Source organism: Strix aluco, chromosome 5 (genome assembly GCF_031877795.1).
Source record: "Strix aluco isolate bStrAlu1 chromosome 5, bStrAlu1.hap1, whole genome shotgun sequence".
NCBI classification, from domain to species: Eukaryota; Metazoa; Chordata; class Aves; order Strigiformes; family Strigidae; genus Strix; species Strix aluco.
Window position 1 is genome coordinate 58032814 of NC_133935.1, and position 18396 is coordinate 58051209.

The 18396-nt window shown below is 35.6% G+C and overlaps 2 protein-coding genes across 4 annotated transcripts in view; one reads left to right on the top strand and one right to left on the bottom strand.

Moving 5' to 3' along the window:
• The window catches only part of IMMP2L (inner mitochondrial membrane peptidase subunit 2), a 487361-nt gene that overhangs the window by 230596 nt on the left and 238369 nt on the right, over positions 1–18396 (bottom strand). The window lies entirely within an intron of this gene.
• Positions 9960–18396, top strand: part of LRRN3 (leucine rich repeat neuronal 3) — a 35982-nt gene continuing 27545 nt past the window's right edge. The window contains exons 1-2 of one of the 2 annotated variants that reach the window (XM_074827516.1): positions 9960–10642; positions 11589–11711. The gene's annotated coding sequence lies outside the window, so the exon portion shown is untranslated. The remainder of the gene's footprint in view (positions 10643–11588; positions 11712–18396) is intronic. The other variant, XM_074827515.1, reaches the window with a different exon arrangement.

The following is an 18396-nucleotide window of genomic DNA, read 5'->3' on the forward strand; positions in this document are numbered from 1 at the left end:
TCAAAGCCTAAGGTAATTTACAGTTAGCTCAGTTAGCAATATTCAATTAAAGTCTTTGAAACGCAGTGTAGGCAGCAATGAAGAGTTTGGCTTCTCTCCAAAAGTAGCTGCACTCACATCCAGGACAGGGATGGTCTCAGGAGGGGTTAGTGGAATTAATGGAATTACTAGAATCTCCTCTCTTGGTCAAAAGTTAGTGCTCCTGCCTGACATATCAAATTATTCACCATTTAGGTTACTCTTGAGGCACATTTGTAAATGGCAATATTGAGTCTCCTTTATGTTCAGTTCAATATTCTCCATTTGACATAACAGCAGACATGATAAAAATATGCGGCCTGAGAGTACAGTTAGGAAAATATAAGAATGAATCAGCAGTTTGATTTCTCCCTCTTCGACCCATGCATTTTAACTTGTTGGGTTTCCAGTTTGAATGTTATTACTATTTAATTAAGGCTATAACTATCTGTGTTCCGGTTCCTGAAAGCCTATTTGGCATAACATTCGAATTAGTGGTAATGAGAAAAATACGCTCTTCCATCATCAAGTTTGTTACCTTGATGAATATCTCTCTGTAGGAAAATATGAAATGAATTAATGTATCTGTCTATTAAAGCCACTTCAGGCAATGACTGAACATATAGGTGGTCTATTAACTAAAGAGAAATTCAACCTAAGGCCCAAAGAAGAAATACAGATATATCTAAAAAGTGGATTTATTACAGCTATTTCTTACAGCTACTCATAGAAAAAGTAATGTCAGCAAAAATAAGAGTGCTAAAAGATCACACTAAAAAATGTTAGGCAATTTGGGTGCATTTGGATTTTGCATATAAGATGATAGGGAGGCTTATAAGCATTTTTTGTGCATATAAGTCTTTTTGTGACTTCCTTGTGGCTAAACTTAGATTATCTGTCACAGTAACCAAAAAAAAACCCCACCAGAAGATACTGAAAACATCACCTGCACAACAGAGTGGGGTTTCTATTTAGTGATCAAAGTCATAGATGGGAACAAACCTTTGGGTAAAATCTAAGGCCTTTGGATGACAATTTGTTTTAGAGAATATTATCAAGGGGATTACTGTTTTCAGAACGATCTAGAGAAGTGGAAATAAAAGACTTTAATATGGATATTGGTTTCCTTTTTTCTTCTGAACTTTTTGCAGTGCTGCTCAACTATTAGCACGTAGAGATAGCTAAAGCACTATTTTATAATGGTAAATAAATGCAAATTACTAAACTGTATTTGCTTTATTTATACATGCAGGGGTAAACACTGAGAAAAGCTGTTTTACGACTGAAAAATCAGTATTCCCACCAGTTGGAGAATTAGAAATTCCCACGCTCACAAATATTCAACAGTATCAAAACCAGTTTAATAGAATTTAGAACATAGAGGTGGGGACAGGATTTATACAGAAATCTGCTAAGTAGGGTTTATCTTTGGTAAGCTAAAAAGGACTGGAAAGATCTACCTAAAATGTAAAGTCTAGCTCCTTCTTCTGTAGGCATGAAGTCAGCTATTTGTAAACACACCTCTTTTATAAATATACCAATCAGTATCTTTTAAAGAGTTTTTTTTTGTTAGTGGTTGGTTTCATCTGGGTTGTGGTTGGTTTGGTTTGCTCTTGGTTTTGTTTTTATACCCAAAGTATTTCCACTGGAAACTTGTCCCAGGATATGATTACTCAAATATGATTAAAAAAAACCCCAAACTTTTCTAATTTCCAGACTTAAATTTAATTACCATCACTTACACATTTTGTGGTTCTGCTAGCTTTACCCGATTGTGTACCAGAACGATGTATCAGCAGGAATCTTTTCTCTCTGCTCTCCTACACTATACAAGGCAAGGTTGTATAAACCTCTCTGTAATGTGGGCTCCACTGTCTGAATAGTATTTAATTGCAAGTGTTCCAGTTTGAGTTCACATTTTTATTCAAGCACAAAACCACAAATGAATGAGTTATTCTAAATGAGGTGTCCAAAGTGCTACTAGTTCCTTACTGCTACTGGAATAACTTTCCTGGTGCATTCTAGGACCATATTTGCTTTTTTTTCACAGCTGTGCCACGCTGTTAGCTCATACTTCTTGATCAACAAGTAATACAGAGGTATGTTCTCCTTCTCAGTTATTTCCAAGTAATAAACCCACAACTTACAGCAGAATTGCATGTTATTGGCTCCAAATGACCTTTCATCGTAGACTACTTAGAGTGTAATCCCATTTCTATTATTAAAGTTCAAACAGCCTTTCTGAATGATATTCCTATGTTCCTCTGAGCTGCTTATCATGGGAAAACCTTCCTCCCGCTCCTATTCTCCCTGTCCTTTGCCTCCTCCTCAGTGATGTCATCATAAAATTTACCTGGCACTAAACTTATTTATATTATCTACTGCATTTTATATTATTTATTTACCCAAATATTTAAAATAAGTTATTAAAAAATGTTGGTTCCTTTTCTCTGGTAACTAGAATTACAAATCCAGTTATTAAATTTTAACTGTCTCTCAGTATCAAATGGTCCTGGTCCTCACCAGGTAAATTGACATTTTTGTATCAAAACAGATGTTAGCTTTTTCTGAGAGTACCTATCTCAGTTATATTATTAAAAAATACTGATTTCATCTCTTTTGTGATAATACTGATGGGAGTTGGAGGCTGAATGCACTCCTTTGGAAACATACCATTTACACCGTAAAGAAAATTGTGAGTATTACCAAACACTGAAGATCTCATTTCTTGCTGCAAGCATAAATTTAAGGATAATGAATAGCAATGCTTTTAGTGTACCTTGAGACATGTTGTGAATCCTTGCAATAAGACAGCAGAAAGCAAACATTAGCAGTACAGGATTGAAACAACACAAATACTCTGGAATATTAAAAATTGATATTTCTTAGCTGAGACAAATGAGTTCTGATATCTCTATGTAATCTAAAGACATTTATTTTATTTTACCCAAAAGTATTCAACTAAGTCAAGCCAAGGACAAGACAGCTTTACCACAGCTGTCATTCTCACCCTCATTTAACAGTCAAGGAGTTAAAGAAGGAAATCTACATGGGACTGGCTGCTCACTTATTATGCACACAAACACACACATAAATCCCTTTGAAGCATATTAGCTTTAAAAGTAATCTCTTGTCACCCAAAATGGCACATGAACTATGCAAGGTATATTAAGAATAATTATTCATCAGACATACCAGATATCAACTTCTGATGAATAAGGCTCTTCATTTCAAACTAAATTGGCATTAACACACACAGAATATATAGAAATATTTCTATTTTCAAAGGAAATTAACTTTCTGTAGTACTGTTTTTTGTTGTCTCATGACCCTGTAGAGTCATGGAGTTTGCAGGCCTTAAGAATTTCCACCTTTGTCTTCGGTTTTCTGCACTGTTTGACAGAAAATCTAACTGATAAACTAATTCATATATTGGACATGCTAAATAAAAACACTTATTGGCCACATACTTAATTTCCCTACAGCTCTCTGGCAATCTGTTAGATTTCTACATCTCTCTGACACTTTCAGCTTATTTGTGAACAATTCTGATCTTTAGGGAATAGTTTGGAATCAGTTACAAGTTATTTAAGTACTTATACTTTAAAAACATATCCCCTCAAACCAGATTCATCTGGCTGTACTAAGGCAACCTTTTGTTTCTGAGCATATCAACTGAGCATACACAACTGCTAATAGAGGGGGGTTTAATTCAATTGTTAATATAAGCATTTGGTCAGCACAGAATACATTTGTCATTCATGTGGGGAAAATGTGCTGGCCCCAACATACTGTAAATATGTTTGGGTGTGTATTTCCAGTCATGTCTTAAACTTAAGCTAGGAATTTTGCCAAACTAGACTCACATTCCAAGCAAAGGTTTGGTCAACTGTTGAATACATAGCCATCCTTGTAGCATAGTTTTAGCCATAATCATTGGACAGGCGCTTCTTTCTACTTCAATCTAATACCACGTTTCATTTCAGCGAATGAAAATCAGAACTCATATTTGATACCACCTAAACGGTACACCAGATTTCTCAAGTGTCCTTATGATAGAGGCATGCAAAGTACAGGACAATACAACATCTGCTTTCCCTGTTTTACTTATTAATACTTTCATTTTGGTTTTAGTAGGAACAAAACAATCAAAATGTGTATATGTGAATCCTCAAATATAAACAGATGTGTTCACTTTCATAAACATGTAATACAATACTCTTAGACTGTATTCCTTAAAGATGTGGTGGTTTTAAGCCTCTTTTGTTTCCTTTGCCTCTTTCTCAGTGCTATAATGCAATCCTCAGTGTTTGAGCACCAGACTTCAAATGAGAGATCTATTCAAAACATGCACAGACAAAATAAGTGGTTTCCTTAGTAATGGGAACTATGTGAAAGCCTCTGAAACAGCTCCTCCTCCAGTAAGTCATTATATACATGAGCCTTTCTACCCCCAACTTATCAATGTAAAGATAACTTTACATTTAAAGAAAAATACCTAATGTGCACCCACAGTTTTTGGCAGTCAAATTACAGAGGAGAGGGAAAACATTTACTGCATTCCTAATTAAATAGTTTGTTTTTTAATCAGTAAGGATGTTGCATGTTCCAGTGACCTTTTAATTAATTTTTTATATCTGCAAGTTGAAAAAAATTATATTGTGTAACTAAACTACTAAGAACTTCAGTTTGGTACACATTACACTCCAATAGCTTATTGTATTTGATTTAAACTATCATTAGGTAACCATATTCTGAACACACACTGCTCATACCTGTGCTGTTCCTTGTCACCACCAAGATCACTTCATAAGAATTACCCATGACCACAGTTTGAGAATGCTATTGATGGCATGGGAAAATTACTATGATACTTCTCAGTCTCAGAGTAAAAGTAACTAAAAGCAAAATGACATTCTACTTTTAATGTTTAGCTTAGTGGCTCTGTACAGATTTTTAAATCAGCAATATACCTCTTGTGCAAATAGTTATGAAAAGCAAATAATCTCAAATTGCTATTGTTGTCAATTCATTTTTAATATTAAACCACAATAAAATGTATCAAAACCAGTGTTGTCTAGTTTCATCAAAAAAGTTAAGAAATTCAAGTCTGAAGTTCTGCCCTTGAGAAACACTGAGGCTTGCCATATATTCTTAAAAAAATAAATGTAACATTATCAGGGAAAGTGGACAAATTTAAAAAATTGATGCGTGGGGGAAAGAGGCTCCCTCTCACTGATCATGTAATATTTGCCACACAGTGTTAACAGAAAAAGGGTAAACCTGTTTCAGAGAAAAATTCAGTTATTTCTCTACAGAAAGGAAAATAGATGTGAGCAAAGACATGCAGAAAGTCCTCTCTATAAGGACAGAAAGTTCAAGATTTATCACCACCTGTAAGAATTACAACAAGTCACAGTCAGGATGAAAATTCTAGGCCTTATATTCAAATCATTACTGCCATCATTTTCTTCATGAACCTCAGATACAGATTAGCTCAAAGAGCCATAACACTAAAAGGTATATCCCATGCACATAGCCGGTCCCATGAGCAACAAGCAGATTCTTATGAAATCAACAAGGGCATCTCAGTCTTAAAGATTGAGAAGATTCCAATAAATTATATCCAATTACTATAGGTTACAAAAACTAAGATGTCACCACAAGTAAGACATAAACACACTGAGATTAAATCAGTTTTAAAATGGAATGCATACACTGAGCTTGAAAACCGCTTTACAGATCCCATATTTCATCTACCTAATCCAGCGGCACATAAGGATTCTCTAGATGCTTTTCACTACTCCATCTTCATTAAGATTCCCACGCGGCATAGCGAGGTTGTGGTTGCTATGTGTGACTCGTTTCCAGCCTTCAGCAGATGCTAGTATGCCACAGATTCTTGCCTTTTAAAATAGAGCCAGGGATGAAAATTAGAAGAACTCAGATATCATTCTGAGTTGGACCCAATAGGTATAAAACATGTTAAGATTTTTCAGACCTCAGACCATTCCTGAGGAGGCCTGACTATAGCTCTTGGACCTATAACGAGCAAAGAGACTATAGCTCTTGCCTGGGATCTTGTCCTTTCTGTTCGTAGAACACAGTTGAACACAGTTGCTACATGAATAGGCGAATTTGCTGCAATATGCAAAATCTCCTTGATCACCAAGATAAGCATCAGCTCATCACCACTGCTTTCATTCATCCCCACCACACATGACTGAATTTGCCTGTACTATACAACTGACTCCCTCCACTACGCAGTTCCAGATTTTGCTAAGTCATATAGCACCTACTACCTACGTAGCTTTTAATGAAGTAACTGGTGTTTTCTGTAGATGTGAACTTTTCCTCTTGTGAAATTCTTTACAGGTTCATGGCCTAGGTTTGTTTCCATCTGCTTATCTCTCTCCTATCAACACTAACTCTGAGATCTGATAAAAGAAAGTTGGTAGCAGGTTAAGTAATCTGAGCATAACACTTTCCATTATGAAGTAGAACTGTATTTAGAAACTTGAACTCATTGTTGGCAACAAGCCTTTCATGTTCAAAAAAGACAAAGAACTAGAGCTAGAAACGTGGGTTTTGCTTATCATTGAAAAAATGATTCAATTTCAGGGGAATACACATGAATAAAAGTTATTCCTTGTCTGTATGGAAACATAGCCCTTAGGAAAATGTCAATAGTTAGTTGCCATAATATCTTAAAACGTGCATGACAGTATCAGGTTGATGACATTGCACTGAAAATGCTGGCAGAACGGGGTTACATGACATGGTAGTGCTTTCTTGTTTTACACTTGGACATAATCTGTATGGATACGCACTTAAAAAGAATTTTTTTAATTACCAATTTCTGATATAAAATGTGTCATAGAATTTAAATCAAATACTTGTGGTTTTCTTAAATGTATTTATTTTGTTTTTTAATTATACTTGCTGCATTCTAAACACAGCTGTGTTCTCAGAGCCTAAAAATACTAAAAATGGTCACCGCTAATTCCCTGAACCACAACAAGCCTACCGGATATTAAAGCCCAAGGATGATCCACCTTTCTATGTAATGAAAAAAGAAAAAAGTTTTGAAATCCTCTTCCAGTTTTGAGAAAAATGCAGACACAGAACCATTGTACTTTAGTAACTTTTTTATGTGTCGTATTAATTGTCCATTACAAACAAATAATTACTTAGTTTATTTTCATGTGCACTCAGTAATCAGATAAAATGCATGCTAAATAAATACCTGGAGTTAACTTACATTACTTTCATCATCTCTCTATCAGTCTGAGAGACTTTTTTTTTATCCTGTAACCTAATAAGCTATATATATAATTCTGGTGAAATAGATTACATTGCTATTTTAAAACCACTAAGCATCATAGTGAAATCAGCAGGAAAATAACTTAATGAACCTTAATCATCATAATTGTATTGGTTATAAAAGATATTTTTCTCCTGGAGATAGTTTGGAAAAAAAAATTATTCTTTAGCATTAGCTAAATTAAAAAATTCCATTATTTCACTTTTTTATGAAACAGAACTTTATTATGATATAATAACATTTTAACTAATATGTAAATGTATGCCTATCAAGGAGGTACTTTAATTGCATATATAGTCTATCATAAGAACTCACTTTCTTTATGCGAGTATACTTTAATTATTTAGCCCTTTAATTACACAGTCCGTACCAATCAACCAAAATGAAGCATTTCTATAATCTTAATTTCACATGTCAAATCACCGGATATGTTTTTGCATGATTCTCATGTTAACTAGAAAGCCAGATTTTGAATGAGTGGCAGTGAGTACTTGAAGTTAAGGGCAAAACCTAATAAAGCTTTTATGTAGGGTAATGGTATTCCCTACCTATTCCTTTCTCCCCAGATCTTCCTTTTCTCCATTGGTTGAGATAAGAGAAACAGCATTATTTATTTGGCTTTAACAGAATATTTTCTTATTTTTAATTTCACCCAAAATTTTTGAAATTTTCTTATCTCTTACTTCAACCACTGTCCCACCCCTGTAGCACAGTTTTACATCTTTTGCTTGGGATAGGTGTGAGTAACCACATGGCTGAGATCAGGAAGGATTTCCGTTTTTCCAGTGGGGACTAGCATGGCAAGAAGTCTTACTTTTCTGTGCTTCCTCAACACATCCTGAGCACTGTCTCATCAGACATGGGCTGTTATGTTGTGCGGCTGGGAAGGTTCATAAGGTTCACTTTGGGAAGTTTACAATAGTTTGTATTTGCAGCTCATGGTGGTGAACATTAAGTACTATCACAGGCTCCAAGAGCCACCTCGTGGGGGCAAAGGAGAGACAAGGTTTCACCAATGAGCCCTAAGGCTACGGAAAAATGATGTGACATCTTTCTGGCCTGAGGTGTTCCCAGTCCCAACCCCAGGCAAGAAGACCTAAAAGGTAACCAAAGATGGGTTGGCCCCAACTGTTTTTGTTATACCTCTTTAACTCACATTAGAAAAAAATCATTGCCCATAATAAGAGAATGGGACAAAATGGAAGGGCCACTTGGCCTTCCTCCCACCCTACAGTATCTCACATATTTACACTGTCACTTAAATGCCATTATTTCATATATGAGGCAGTCCTACTCAGTTACATGAAAATTGAACAGCAGACATCTTTAAAAAATTTAAAACGTTGTTCCCTGTACTTAGTTTAAATGCAGTATTCAAAAATTTGAGGCAGAAAGAACTGCTTTATTACAGCCACAACAATGTAAGTACCAGTGAGTCAAACAGAACTGGTTTTACAAAATTTGCCCTAATCAATTATAACAAACTGAGATTTATTCAAGAAGTTGACATTACTTTAATTCACTTTTCATAAGTGATTTTATGAAGTGCAAAATAATTTTCTTACAGAATAAAACCAAAAATAATGCAGTCCACAATCTCAGACTCAAAGTGAACCTAAATGATATATAGTATTCATAAAATAGTAACCATTTTATAATAGAATTTTGGTGCTATTGCTGTTGCAAAAAGTACATTAATTTACACTGCTAATCTTCAGAATTTTTTCACACTACTATTAGGCAGGACTGTGAGCCTTTCTTTAAACAAAGCAGAAGTGTGAAATGAGAACCACATCTCACTTCAATCCACTAGAGGGTGGCCTGCCTCAATCAGGGCTATAGTACTGAATACATGCAAGAAATCCAACATTTTCTTCGTTTTGACCTGTTGATAATCAACTCCTTGTATTTCAATATTGTTCATCTTCTATTACAAAGTGATTTCCTTTATATAAAACAGTACATATGATAAAAAAACCTTTTCCTAACAACATCTATCTCATTGGTTTGTATATCTATCTGGTAGAAGGGATGATGTATTTCAGTGTATACTTCCCTTAAATTGAAAAAAAATTAATTTACAATGTTTTAAACCTTTATAGTTTGTATGCCCCTTATTCACAGATACAGAATAAATTAAAAAAAAAAAAAAAATTCTTCACCGAAGGGAAAAGGGAGAAAGAAAGGAAGGAAGAAAGGGAACAAAAAATCTGTGCAGCTTATTGTTTATGTAATTAGATAACCATAAAAGAGAGAGTCAAGTAGACAGAGATTTAAAGAAATTGACTTTAGTTAACCAACCCATTCCTCAGTTTATTCTGAATTTTTATTTCTCAGGAAGATGTATTATCACTCATACTTTCTACTGACAAATATACGCAATAAAATTTAATATTTTATAAAATTTGTAAAAGCAGGAGTATGAAAAATTCTGTATTTTCTTAAGCTAAAAGAAAAGCAGCAAAGCTCGGGATGGGGGGTGGGGGGGAGAGCATTTTTCCTGAATGGTTTCAACATGCAGTATCCTCTGAACTACAGCAGCCTTTGCAGAACTTCAGTGATCTCTAATCAGTTGTTCTGAACACAGATAACATCCTTATATAGCCTTAAAAAAACCCAAAACAAACCAAAACCCAAGGAATTTAAACCTCCCAAGCTGCTCTGTACAAACACAAAGCATGCCTTGTAACTCCCACAAATCGGAAGAGATATCTGGAAGCGTGCAAAGGCTTGTTTCGCGTATCCGTACCCGAAGCAGCAGTGTCACGTAACAGACAGCTTCCCACGGCCAACCCGGCTGGCGCAGCCGCGCGTACTACGCGGCATCTGGGCACGCCGAAGCATTGGCTCCTCTCTGGGGAGTGGAAGCGGCTCAGTTATTAATGACCGCTGAGCAGGCAGCACCATGTCAGTGTGACAACCGAGCGGGTGAACGATGCACCACTAACCACCATAGAAACCAGGAGAAATAAGAAGAGCTAGCGAGCATCTCGCTCTCTCCGCTGCTCTCTCTCCCCGCTGGATTGCGAGTCTCAGCCAGCCAGGCAGCAACAGCGCTCTGGCAAACATAAGGGATCTCAGCTGGCAGCAGTCTCTCGTGTTGTAGGATATCAGTAGGATACATCTTTGTATTATATACCGTTAGACACACGCACGCACGCCGACTCACACACATACATACATGTATGCGCACCTATTCAGACTCTGGCTTTAATACAAGTATGTGGCCACCTGAACTAAGGAATCAAAATTACCGAGATGCAAGAACTCCTTCAGCACTGAAACTACTCTTATTATAGGGTAAGTTCCTCTTTATTTTCAATTTTATCCTGACTTTTATCTTAACATGTAAACTCTTTCCCCTTTCTTCTTTTCGCAAAGTTATTAGCGTATTTTCACATTTTACTTTCTGAACAGAAATGCAAATGCAATTTGCTTTTTGTGCCAGAGATAATCGAAATATGCTTGCAAGACTATCAGATTTGTGCATTTGTTAGCTGGAAAGAACATCAAAGGGTAAAAAATAAAGGAAGAACGTTTCCCCTGATGTTTCAGATGCAAAATCAAATTACACAGTTGCTCTGTGTTTTGAAACCAATAAAACAAGACACAGGACAGCCTCCTTTCTTCTCTCCAGTGTTAGGATTAAGGGAAATGCTGTTTATGTCTGGACCTAAAAACCACTGAGCAGCGAGGCTGAATGAGCATATCACAAACAGTTATTGAATTTCTGCCAGGCTACATCTTAAGGATTGTGGCAAATGACTTCGCTTAAAAACATCCCCTTTCCAGTCAGAAGGGACAGTGTGAATGTCTGATTACTGATGCAGCTGGAACGGACGCGTTAGGTAAAAAGGATAGAATTAAGCAGAAGAGTTCTAATCTTCTTTGGTAATTAACAGGATCACAGCAGGGTGCCTCTAAAGTATATTTTCATGTAAGGAGACTGTTCAAATCCATCACTATAAAAGCTTTGCTTGTTTAATTCAGGAAGGCTCAGAACTGTTTGTCTTTGCTTTCCATGTCTTTGTTTTCACATGTCTAGTTGGAGTTTTTGCCCAGCACTGCTGCTCAGAAAGAGAAAAATCCAACATAGGGAGATGGAGGGGGCAGTAAATGCAGGGGGCTAGAAAAAAGACAGTAATTTTCTATTTAACCAATTTAATCAACATAAAATTCCATGCTAGCACTACTGTTACCTAATGTGTTTGTGTTTATGTGCGTGCATGTCATTTCTTTCATGCAGTGTAAGAGTACATCAGTAACCCTTCAGATGAAAACACGTTCAGTAAAGTCTCAGCACAGATCTGTGATTCATGCATCAGTGAAAGCCAGAGAGAGATTTTACTTTACACCATGAAAAAGACAGGTTAGCTATCTAATGCATGTTTCAAAGTGAAAAAATACCACCTGCATCTTTCGGAATGTTTTTGTTTGCTTTTTAGAGTAGTATTTCTATATTAAAAACAGCTCAGCATTTAGATTATTTCTCCTACCCCTTTTTTCTCCCCCACCCCCTCACTCCTGTACACCTTAGAGAACATCATAAAGAATGTTTCTTTGCAGCAGCGACACAATTATTTGCTTGTAATTTTAGAGTTACTGTGTTTTGGGAAACAAACATCATGAAACAACCATCAACAGATAGCCAATGTCTGCAAGTCTGCCACCTTTCCATAAATGTCAGGAGAGGGGTAGCTTAACAATATGCATGGTAAGAAGTCAATTAATTCAGGTGACCTTTGTAAATGGTGACAATAAAGAAGCTCTGACAATATGCCACAGCATTCAGTATTCCCTCTGGAAAATGAATGAGCTTAAGAAGAGGTTTCCTTTTCAGAGTACAAAATGAAAGATATTGAAGCATTAGGTCCTGCTATTGGCAAGCTTGCTTCCTCTGTTTCAGATGGTCTATGAAATCTGTTTAAAGCAAGCTGGCTTATTTTGTTATGTGAACCACAATCTCTGGTTCAGTTAATTAACTACCCTGTTTTCACCCACATTGTGTGTGCACTTTAGTTGTTAAAACAAGAATTTCAAGCTACTGGCTTGGATTTCTACAGAATGTGCTATACAATAAGGAGAGAAAACCTGATTCTGATCTCTTCATGCTATATGCAAAGGACTACTCAGATGAAACTTTTCCTATACACCATGGTACATGCTTAGCTTTTCTGAATCTTTACCCTTATTAATTTTTACTGTAAAAAATAAGTAAATATGAGTAACTTTACACTAATGAACACTGGGGTTTGCCACATATATTTGTGGCACTACTTTAAAATATTATATAGATGTACCACAGAATTTCAGGAAAATGTGATCATTCCAATCATACATGTACAGAGAAAATATGCTGTAGATGCATTGTCTGATTACACAGCATAGACATTCTTAACCAGCAAAGCAGTCAAAATGTATGGTGACTGTATTTTGGTTAATACTCCCTCAAAGCTCCTGCAATAATGTTGTAGTGTCAGACAATGACTGGCTGATGTTGTTATGGCAACCCTAAAGTACCGCCTTTCAGGGTGGTAGATCTGAGCATGACATCACAGCATGCCTGTTTGGAGTACCCAGAAGTAAGCCAGTATTTCTCTTTTGCACCAGAATTAGACCAGATCAACTAGGCAACATTACTACCTGTAATGCAGATCCAAAATATGTATAATCTTTGTTAACTGATTAAGAATGAGCAGTTTATGAAAATACTCGTGTCCTGCAAATCACTTGTGATCTCTTGCCCCTTCACACTAGAGGACAAAATTAAGTGTTTGCAAGTGAGAGCAAACCATTTAGCAGAGTTGGAACCACTTTTTTTGACTCTTACACCTAATCTTGATTACATTAATAATGATTCTACAAGGAAATCAAAAGCTTTGCTGCTTGGCGACAACCACTCTAACTTTAAATGGCTGGTGTTTAATAGCTAAATTTTAGAGCATCTAAAGCAATAGAAGATAAGCAGTAAAAAACAAAGAGTTTTTCAAGACAAGCTTTATCTTACTTCTGAAAGAAAAGTAACCACAGAGAAACAATTAAACCTTTTTTGAACTATAGGTATATGTTTTAACTGAGTTATGGTACATCAATATTTTAGTTAATTCATATACCCTTCTTTCAGATAGTAGCATTAAAAGCTGAAGGAAAAAACTCTTGAGACATTGTTGGAAACTATCTTAGTAAACCCTTCCACTTTAAATTCCACAAACTACTTAATATCAACCAGCAAAAACTGACAATGAAAAACTAATTTTACACATAGCATTCAAGGAACTATTTTCTGAAGACCAACAAATGGACAACTTCTAAAATTTTTCTGATGACCAATAATCAGACAGCTTCTAATTTTTTTTTTTTTTTTTTAACAGAATAAGTCTTCAAGCCTTCATACTGCTTTAGAAAGAATATTAATTCTCATTCTAACAATACACCAAGCCATTAAAATCCTTTACTTTACTGAAGGGAAAATGTCAGTAGAATTTGAGAAGAAACAGTAGTGACAGATGTCATTAGAAAGGTCATTAAACACATTAGTATTAAGAGAAAAATCAATATTTCTCATTACAACTGTAATGTAACTGTAAAAACAAATTACTGTGCCTTTTACTTATTCAACTGACCAGTCCACAAACTGTTAAATGCCGTTATCATGAAACAATATGGTTCATAAAGAACTTTCCTTAATATCCTTGATGCCAAAAAGTTTATTTAAATAAACAGTATGACCTTCAGTGTTATACACAAAATCTATAAATGATGTCATCAATGTTTCTGAAATAAATTCATATCTTCAGCTGACCTGAACTGATAAAGTTTTATTAGCACAGCCCATGGAGCTATACCCATCTGCATCAGAGAAATATCCAATATGGATGTCAGTAAGATTATTCCACTTTGGGTTCTTTGTGGAGTAGCTGAGTGTGCCACCTGGTGAGAAAGAGCATTTTCATCAGGGCAAAATACAAAATACTTTCACAATTTTGCTTGATCCAATGACCCTCTCCCAACAGGGTTTTCTGGTACTGTATAATAAATCAACCATAATAAAAAGAATAGCAAAGAATTGAAAAAAAAGATAGTCAACGTGCATATTCTCTCTCTCAATATTTAAAGACATGCTCTAGTCATATGATTCAAAGGAAATATGATTTGATAAACAGGATTATATTTATCATGCTCATTTACTTCTGTTTTATGATTTTTTAGTTTTAATTTACAAACTGCTTGGAAGAACAAGCTACAGATATGCTCTCACCCCTAACATTCCCAAACCTGCATATTGGTTTTCTGCAAAGCACAAACAAATGCAAAGACATTAAAATGAAGGGAAAGTTTAATTTCATAAACACAATTTATACAGCATAACCTTGAAACAATTACCCTTTATTTAGAAATATTTCTTCCTCACAAAAGATTTATCTCAATAAAACTCACTCTCTTTCAGCTTGCCTAGTCACTGTAACTCCTTGGTCACAAGCAGTAACACTGTAATTCAAAGGAAATAAGAAATAAGATCTCTGTATTCCCATTATTTCTATTCAGCTGCTGTATTTCTGGAATTTATTAAAATATCTGCCCCAAATTTAATGGTAACTTAACTCTACTGACCTCCGAATTAGAGCAGAAAAGAATTTTTGCCTCTTTTCTGCTCTCAACTCCCACAGTTTCAGTCAAACTGGGAAATGCTTTTTGACAACACTGGCACAAAAGAAATCATTTTGCACTTCCCTTTCATGCATAAGCATCTGTATTTAGAGGTAAACACTGCAAAGCTGAATACAATGCTACAGGGAATATTTTTTCAAAATATCTACCGATTATTAGCATTACCCCAAGACTCTTCTACTAGAGGGTTCTTGTCCCCTCTGCCAGGAAATACTTTAAAGTCTCTAAAACATTTGGTATAAGAGGTAAAAATCTGTAGCTGTAACAAAAACTCCCTGGACATCCAGCTACCAGTATGGAAAAAAAAAAAAAAAAAGAAAGAAAGAAAAAGAAAGATTTTTTATACAATTCTCTGTCTAGTGATCAGACAATTTCAGAAATTACCTGTTGAATAAATTAGAGAATAATAAACCAGAATAAACATCAGGTAATAGAACACACAACGAAGAGCAAAACTGGGCACTGAGACATTTTTAAAATCACCACAGAATAGCCATCATCCTGGATGAGAGAAGATGACTCTCCTAATAGTCTTTACAAAGGCAATGTGATGGTCAGACATCACTAGGGCTCTTCTAGTGTGGTCTTGAGAGGTTAGAGGAAACCACTGCTGACAATCAGGTTGGTTAGCTTTGTCATCATGGTGCTAAAACAAAAAGTCATCCTTATTCAAGACAGCATGAGAAATACAGCCCTGACTTGGGAGGCACTTAAATAAGTGCAAATGTTTAACTTGTTCCCTGAATAAGGATAAACACAAATGTCTCCTACTTCTGCTTTACAGTAGTGGCAAGTCTCTGCTGAAAATGGAGATCTATATGTGTTGCTATTTATATCATATTTATGTGATTTATTCTATACCTAAAGGCCTAATTTCTTCATCTTGACAGGAATAATTTTTATGCAGAAACAGAGACTTTTCTAAAAGATTTTAGCAAGTGTCACGGTAGCTGTAAATCAAAGGACTAGACATTCCTTTCTTCACCCCAAGCTCATTCCTGTTGCCAATCTCTCTCAAGTCCCTGAACTTCCTCTTCCCTCTGGAAAGCAGATTTCTCCAGAGGTCTTGTCCAGCATCAGCAATTTTTGCAGATGACACTTAACAGTGAGCTAACTCACAGTGTTTCCACCAAAGTGAATTACCTGCTGAGCTCTCCACAGCAGCCGGCTCCATGTTGCAGGCTGTGGAAGGAGCAGAGTCAGGAGAGCCCACTCCAGCCAAGGCTCACATGGGGGCTGAGCCTTCCAGAAAAACTCCTTCCCTGTGCAACAACAGCTCCAAACCCACTGCACAATATGAAAGTTCTCTTTTTCATGTGTCCCATACAGAAACCAGGCAGTGCTTTAAAAATTCGTCCTCTTTCTCCACTGCAAAAGTATGTTTCAGAAACAATACAATGAATTTATAAAGTACAATATTTTCTCTTATTAAATTCTAAACAGATAAAAAAAGCTTTTTCATATGAAAAATAAAATTACAGTCAAGTGGTGCTTCATTACCACTGTAGCTTAAGGGATATTATCTGCACAACTCCCATTTAATACCAATTTATAACAAAACACTTACTCAGGTTATCCACTAAGCATAACACTACAAGTTTATCCTAGATATATTCAATGTATTACACCTTTTTGAATACATATTTCTTTTTACACAAGACGTACCAATTTTCAAACAAGACAGCTGAGACTGTACAGCAGCTATTTCATGACACTCCCAGAATATACTAATTTCACCACTTAATTTGTTTGGCAAGTTATTTGCTGGTAAGCCCAAATACAAGGCTAAAGCTCTGCAGTACTTGAGAGAAATGGAATGATTAATGACCATTATACCAGTTTATAGAGTTATCCTTATGAGGTAAGAGAAGACAAAATGAGGTCATTGCAAATATAATGATCTGTAAAGCTAGAAATGTTTGTCTGAATAGAAATTTCTCCCAGCATGTATAATTCAGGTAACATATTCTTCTGAATGTTGCTTTGATATAGATTATCCAGTCATCAATATTGTGTCAGACAAACCCATTTTCAGTTACTTCATTTTTATCGTGCAATAAGAGACAAAAGGGATATTCAGCATATTACTCTAGGGTTAGACTCTAAACTCCAAAAACACATAAGGGAAAGTACTCTGCCTTTCAAGAGCAGCAGCTGAGCTGCCTGAACTCTCTCTTTCCTGGGCAGAAAGAACAGCTAGTCAATCTGTGGAACTTCACAGCAATGGTCCCATGTTCTTCACTTCCGCAGACCCAAGAATAATTTGCATATTTGGACACATATCACACAAACCCTACACTCACTCTGATAGGCAGCAATCCCCTTAGGTATTAGTGCATAGAGTAATTTTACTATGATTAACTTGCCTCTATATGTCAGTGGTGTTATCAGTAAAATAGTACATTTTCATACCTAAACTTGCTTTTGAGAACCCATGGTTCAGAGCAAGTCCTAGCATACTTGGACCATATTCTCACCACTGCTTTATTTAAGCAGCAGTCGGGACAGCTAATGCATTTGTGTTCACACTTGTGCAGATGCTTCCCTGCCTTTAAAACATAATAAAAACCAAATACCAGCTTTCATTCTGTAACAGGTACACTTTCATTTTATAACACACATTCTGTTACTGTTAACCACAAAAAAGGTATATTAAAACAACTTTAAGATATAAATCAAAGAAAATCTGATTAACTACAAGTCACACAATAACTATAATTTTGTCTCATTAGTCACAGATACTAAAGCATAAATTGCCCTCTCTTGTACCTCTAAAGCTGGTGATAGTATGTATTGCTGGTGATTTCTGATGTGTTCAAATACCTCAGTAAAACCAGTCTGGATTAAAACCATTGTGATAGCTTCAACTGAAATGATCTTTTATTCCTTCTTGATTTTTTGCTAAATGTGCTTGTTTCCACCCTCCCATTAACATTGTTTTAACAGAGTTCTGTGTAAAAGTAATTGAAAGAGAACTATCTGCTAAAAACAAACAAATGAAACTATTACCATTAAAATTTCCATACTAGATAGAACAATCCAGACACCTTTCACAGATGTTCCTTAGAATTGTCATCTTTGAGTGCAATTGTACTTCCATTTGTGGTAAATGACCAAATTCCCATTGATGTCAACAGATGGAGAAGGGGTTTGTAAATGCTTTTTCTCTTTGCTTTTTGATGTTTTCATCATTTTTCTATCTAGAAATACAAAATTCATCATGTTGCTTGATTTCCACACATGTCTCAAAGTAAAAGGCAAAAAAAAACTGCTTGAGAACTCTTCTTCTTGTTTAGAATAATCCTAATTATTATACATATTATGGTACAGCCTCTTTATCTAAAACACCTAGATGGAGATACAAAACTTTCTGAAAAACAAGCTTT